The sequence below is a fragment of the Callospermophilus lateralis genome, chromosome 6 (assembly GCF_048772815.1).
Source record: "Callospermophilus lateralis isolate mCalLat2 chromosome 6, mCalLat2.hap1, whole genome shotgun sequence".
Classification (NCBI taxonomy): Eukaryota; Metazoa; Chordata; class Mammalia; order Rodentia; family Sciuridae; genus Callospermophilus; species Callospermophilus lateralis.
In genome coordinates, this window is record NC_135310.1 from 8,908,170 (window position 1) to 8,914,429 (window position 6,260).

The window sequence follows — 6,260 nt, forward strand, 5'->3', positions numbered from 1 at the left end:
GAACAAACAGGAACTGATAATGATAAGCAGGAACAGAAAAACCAGAGTGTTAATATGTAACTGTCATGAGGTTTATCCAGGAAAATAACTTTGCCCTTTAGGTAATCTATATGTTGGGTTCAAAATAACCAATAAGAAACCTGTTACTTCCCGCGCGCGCGAAACCTGCCCCTTTATCCTATAAAAGACCTGTACCCCAAAGCCCGGTGTGCCAGTTCACCAAAGCTCCGGCTGAGGTTTTGCTGAGCACCTGCAGGTGCCTGTGTATCAATAAATTGCCTCTTGTTTTTGCAGCCAGTGTCTCGTGCGTCTTTCTTGGACAGGGAATCGGAGGGTCTTTCACTACTTAATGCTAATGGTTAGTTTCCAGATGTTTTGGACCCTAGGCCCCAGTTGAAACAAGCATTTTTAGGACTCTTTATATGAGTAATTATTACTCTTTATGTGAACAAGTGCCTCTCAGCCCCAAATCCACCCTTCATTGCCTGCTTTAAGTTGATGGAGATGGGCCAATTGAGCATCTTCTTCCTGGCTTCCTTGTGATTCTTTTCTTCCCCCAAGTGGTTTATGTGTTTTTTAAAAATCCTACTGTGGCAGCCAATGGCATAGGAAAGGGACATTCAGTTGTGTGCCATTGGGTTTTTATCCCCACAGGCAGATTCCCAGTGAGTCAAGCAGCACCCAGTGGCTGGTTTCTTAGTCTTGAATTTCACATGTTCTTGGAAGGGGTGTCTCTTGCTTACCAGTTCCAGCTGCAGCTGTTTGCCTAAAGCTTGTTGACCAGCACCCAGTAGGAGGCTCCTAGCTTGCCAGTACTGGCCCACATTGCTCTGCCCACCAACCTCTGCCTACCCCTGTGGACAGCTCTTGTTCAAGGCAACCAAGCACATCCCCCCGCATCCCCCGGCCCCCAGTGGGCTGCAATGACTTTTCCAATATATCTGAATCCCAGTCATGGGGAGGGTCCTCTCTTTTTCAAGTTTATCCTTTTGTGAGTATTATTCTTCATCCCGTGATTATTCTTTAAAGTACTTTTTATCCCCATAGATTTAATCCTCTACTCTTGTAATTATCTCTCTATATTAAACCCTTCCTATTAAAATTAGCGTGTGTTTCCTCTGCCTCTTAATTATCATGACCAATACAAGATAATAGTACATAATTGATAGAATTTTGAATTTGTTTCCTTCTATATTTTATTTCCTTGTTATTTGAAGCCTTGGAACAGAGTATTCAGGAGCCAGGGAGCTCTGTGGTCCTGACCTTGGGAAGCTGAGATGCCCCTAGAGGAACGCGGAGTCCTGCAACCTGTGACAGATCTCTGAAGATTCACACACCTGCTAACATCTCTGGGGAGAATTGATAAGAGCTGATGATGGAAAACTAGCCCTACATCTGAGTGAAGGGAATGCTGGGAAAACCGACTTGAATTTCCTATCTATCCAGAGAGATGGGCAATTAAGCTCAATTAAAGAAAATTAATATAACATTTGCAGTGCTTCTGCTTCATAGCAGTTGTACTTTTCAGGTTTAATCAGTGACAAAAAATAGAGTGATAAAAACTGATAATAACTGAGTAATGCTGCCACCTAAGTTTTATTATTTACAGATTAAGTTGTTATATTTTGAAAACAGTGGTACATACATCTTTGTTTTTACTTATTTAATCTATAGACATGAGAATTTCTGGAACAAAGGTAATAAATACTCCATAACACACTGGGATCAGAGGCTCATAGCTCCCAGAGCTTGAAGTGGTTGCTATAATTATAAGAATGGAAAAAATCGGGAGAGTCAAGTGCTCATTACTACATAATATGGAAGTGATGTCATCTTCTGAACACTCTTAAGGGAAGATGCTGCCATCTGGCTTTCATTTGCAAAGTCTCCATCTCCACCCTGTGCTTTTCTGTTCCTATTTTGATACAACCATCCTGCTGCTCTTCTTTTGTATTCAAACAAGAGCTGTTCCTGAGAGAAGGTGTTCTTCTGCAGGAGGAGTGCGGACCTGCCTGGGGTGGAGCTCCATACCACCTGAGTCTTTCCTGACTGTCTATCTGTCCGTCACTCTTCTTCATTTCCCCTGTTTCTTTGTTCTTTGGAACTAGGGGAAGCCTCTGATGGGCTGCCAGGCATGTTTTTCTGTTTTTACTCTTCGTATTTTAAAATTAATATCCTAGTATTTAAAAGACATGAGTATTTATAAATAACATCAAATTTATAAGAATAAACATGATGTAATTGCATTAATTTATAAATAAGCAAATATTTATAAAGAATATGGGTTATATATTATAATGAATATTTTTAAAAAGACATGTGAAGTAATAGTTAATATTTTCTGAACTCTATGTGTATTTTTTTTTTTTTTTTTTTTTTGGTACCAGGGATTGAACCCAGGGACACTTACACAGAGCCATATCCCCAGTGCTTTCTTATATTTTATTAGAGGGACTTTTGCTGAATAGCTTAGGGCCTCACTAAGTTGTAGGGCTGGATTTGAACTCACGATCCTCCTGCCTCAGCCTCCGGAGTTGCTGGGATTGTGCGCGGTGGCTATGCATCCTAATTTGGTCTCACAGCTCTGCTCTAGCACCAATCCAGAGAACTGAAATAGCAATAGCGTGTGTTTTATGATAATGACACTAGTTGTAGGAGCGTTTCATTCAACAAAATTAGGAAATAAAATATATCCTTCTAACTTTGATGTGACAAAGGAAAACGATAACACTGTTAGTGCTTCATTCCCCGGGCTGTTGTCCCCTTGCCCAGTCACAACACTCATTGCCGTGAAAGCAGGCCTGTCTGCCCGGAGCAGAGCCCAAGAGAGACTCCCTCGTCTCCCCCAGGCCCGGAGACTGACTTGCCTGCCCTCGAGAGCTTGGTGTCAGGAAGCGGAGAAGGAAGTTTATTATGGTACTGAAAAGATTTCCCTGGCCGAGCTCACGTTCAGATCCAGGTTCAAAGGAGCCAGGGCTTCTTCAGTGTGATTAAGGGGCAATTAGACCTCCTGACAGCTCTTCTGGGTCCACTGGGACAACTCACCAACGGAGGCCTGGACATGACGTCTCCTTCCACTCTCATCCTGGAGCCTGAGGTCTCTGGATTCCAAAGGTGCAGGATGATTCGGTGTAGGGTCCTTAAATCAGGACAAAGGGAGTGATTTCATAGAGAGGGAGAACAAGACAAAATCTGACCCATATTAGTTTCCTTAGTGCTAAAGTCTTGATAGTTCTGTGTAATGACTCGGGGAAGCACTGGGCTCGCTGTACCTCAGAGCAGACATCTCCCTTGAGCACCCAGGTGCCGGAGCAGAATGGTGGCATCCACTCCCGATGAAGGCACCATGCAGAGCGTGGGTTGGACAGCCTCAGGGTGTCCCTTTCCTCGCTCATCTTCCATGATCATAAGAACATGGACAACCTTGAACACGTGTAAATGGTGGTGACTGAGGTTTGGGTGAGGGGCCTCCAGGGGTCCTCCCTTTGCATGCTGCCTTTGCTGTCGCCCTGGGGAGCTCGCTATCTGAACCTGTATCCTTCAGTGCGTGTTGGGCTCCCACGCACTAGGCCTCCTCTCAACCCACCTCATGTGCATGTGGGTGCTGCCTGTGTGCGGGGAATGTCTTCTGAAGTCAAAGGGAAATATTTACAGAAGGAACTGGTTGGGTCACACTGACAATATTGGAAAGAACCTGGTACATCAGGCGAAAAGTTGAATGAGGTAAGAAGGATTGATTTTGTTCCTAAGGAAAACCCATCTAGGATTTTCTGAGTGTGGCACAGCTTTAGGAACTGGCTCCAAGCCCAGATTCTTGACTATGTCCCTAAACAGTCCAGGGATTTTCCCAACTTGGCTAACACCGGCCCAGGCCTCAGTTTCTCTATCTGTGGGAGGCAATCATGAAGCGCAGGCTCAAAAGGTGAGGCAGGTGGAGCCTGCACCTACTGGGATGCCCAGCCCCTCCCTTCCATCCACAGGAGCTCAGGGCTTTCTTATTGGAACTTTCCCAAAAGTCCAAATTTGAAATATTCAGCAAAATCTTCCCCAAGGCATAAGCATTGCTAAGTGGGGGCAGGGTTCCTGGCTGTAGATTCGAGAAAGTTCTAGGGCTTACAGGGTGTCCCACTGCCCCAAAGGACCATTTCTTTAAGATCTGAGCTCAGCTTTTTGCCTAGAAACTGGGCGAACTTGCAGGAGGATGCACATTTTTCACCAGTCAGTCAGTTTCTCAGCTCAGCGTAACCAAGAGTTTCTTTTTCAAAATTTTAATCTTGATCTGAAGTCCAAATGCATGTGGGGACGTTTCTATCATTTTCCTGGTTGGAAAGATGATCGGGAGGTGGAGTATTGGATGTGACTTCTTTGTTCATGCCCTTTCCTATATACCAACAACCCCAAGTTTCATGATTAAAATTGAGCAATTAAAACATGAAAAGCTCAAAAGTACATGATTAAACAATGCTTCAGTGGAAACTCGACAGCACAGAAGCAGACCTGTGTGTCCACCGGGACTTTTACTGCTAAATCCAGGAAGCAAGTAGCTCTGGACAATGAGGTCAGGTCATGTGAGTGCCTTTTAAAAAAAGGGGTTTATATTTTAGGGTAGGTATTTAGGTTGTCCAACAATTATATATCCTTTAGAAGTGGCTTTCAAACATTTTATCCATCAAATTTCCCTTTTCATGGAGCATTCCCTAAAGAGTGAATGTTAAAACTGATGAAATCAGAGCTGCTCTTGCTGAGGCCCGGGTTGGGGTTTGAGTTTTCTCTGTTGGTTCTTTCTCCTTGGCCAGGCCCTTGGGGAATGTTCATCTAGAGGGTTGACTTTGGGATCTACCTGGCACATGCTCAGTCAACTCCTCCTGGGCCACTTAAGTGTCCCCGGAATCCTCCTCGCTGTGGTACGCCCAGAGAACACTGTACTTGGCCAGGAGGCAGTAACGTGCCACTGGCTGGGGAAGGTCTCCCACTCAACTAGGAGGGCGTTCAGACTAAATTATCCCTTAAAGCCAACACATGCAGAAAAGTCAAGTATAGCCAAACTGGCTTTTCAGTTTCCAATGAAGAATGAACCCAGGAGATGGGAGAAAAGCAGTTGGCACTTCTGAGATGTAACGAGCAGGAAAAAATCAAGCGTCTGAATTCCATGTCCCAGTTTATTTGCTGGGGCCTGACCTGGAGGGGGAGGTAATACATATTTTCCTCTTTTCATAAAAGGTCTGGGGTGGGCTAGATGACCCTTGGAAGTGGACCTCAGAAGGCTTGTTTGGAAGGCTGGTTTGTGTCATTGATGTAAAGCTGTGGGAGGGTCACCAGGCCAGTCATTTGCAGTGCCAAGCTTGGTTTCCATGGCTTCAGATTCATTTCCAAATAACTGAAAACACATGCTAAAATATGCATTCGCTTAAGGTTCAAAATTTCCTTGTGAAGTACTTTACATGCTATTTTGATTTAAAGTGCTGTGGTCCAAAAACTCTTATATGTCAGTGTTTCAGTGTTTTAAAATAGATCTTTTAAGAATAAAAATTATGTAGAATTAACAGGGAGGTGACTAATAATAATAATAATAATAATAATATTTATAATAGGCTACTACTAATAATAACTAATAATAATAGTTCTGAGGACTGAGCAGGGAGAAGCCTAAAGGCAACAGCTTAATATGGCCCTTCTCCATGCAAAGTCAGGACTGTCATCATTGCAGCTTGTCATTTGGTACAGATGTTGTATGCCCTTGCTCCTCGGAAATGACTCTTACACCTGGACATGACACTGTGACATCTGACAAAGAGAAAAACGGTGTCTGCCATATTGATCTTGCATGGTTTTCATCTGCAGCAGAGGCAAGGCCACCAAATATCCATGGGGACAAAGAGGGAAAATGTGTGAAGGAAGCCAGCAGGTGAAGGCGGTCACCTGGACATCAAGTTCCTGTTTCAAGAGACTGGCCTTCAGAAAGGCCAATTCAGGGCTGCCAGAGGGGCTGGTTTTTCAAGATAGGCTTCAAAATTAATGTTTTACTCTAAAACCTTCCTTAAAAGTTTCAGAAACTCAAGATGTAAATACTACAGGTGGTCTGATAAATAGCTCTGGAGGTCAGGTGTGACCAGGGGATTCTCTGATCCACGGGGCATGACATTGGCCTGAAAGCTCAACAGCCCTAGAGCCCCACTGGCCTTGAGAAAGGATGGGACAAGTACTCACGAAGACACAGTGGGGCACCTACCTGGGGATGGGGAGGACTGTTGGTGCCACCC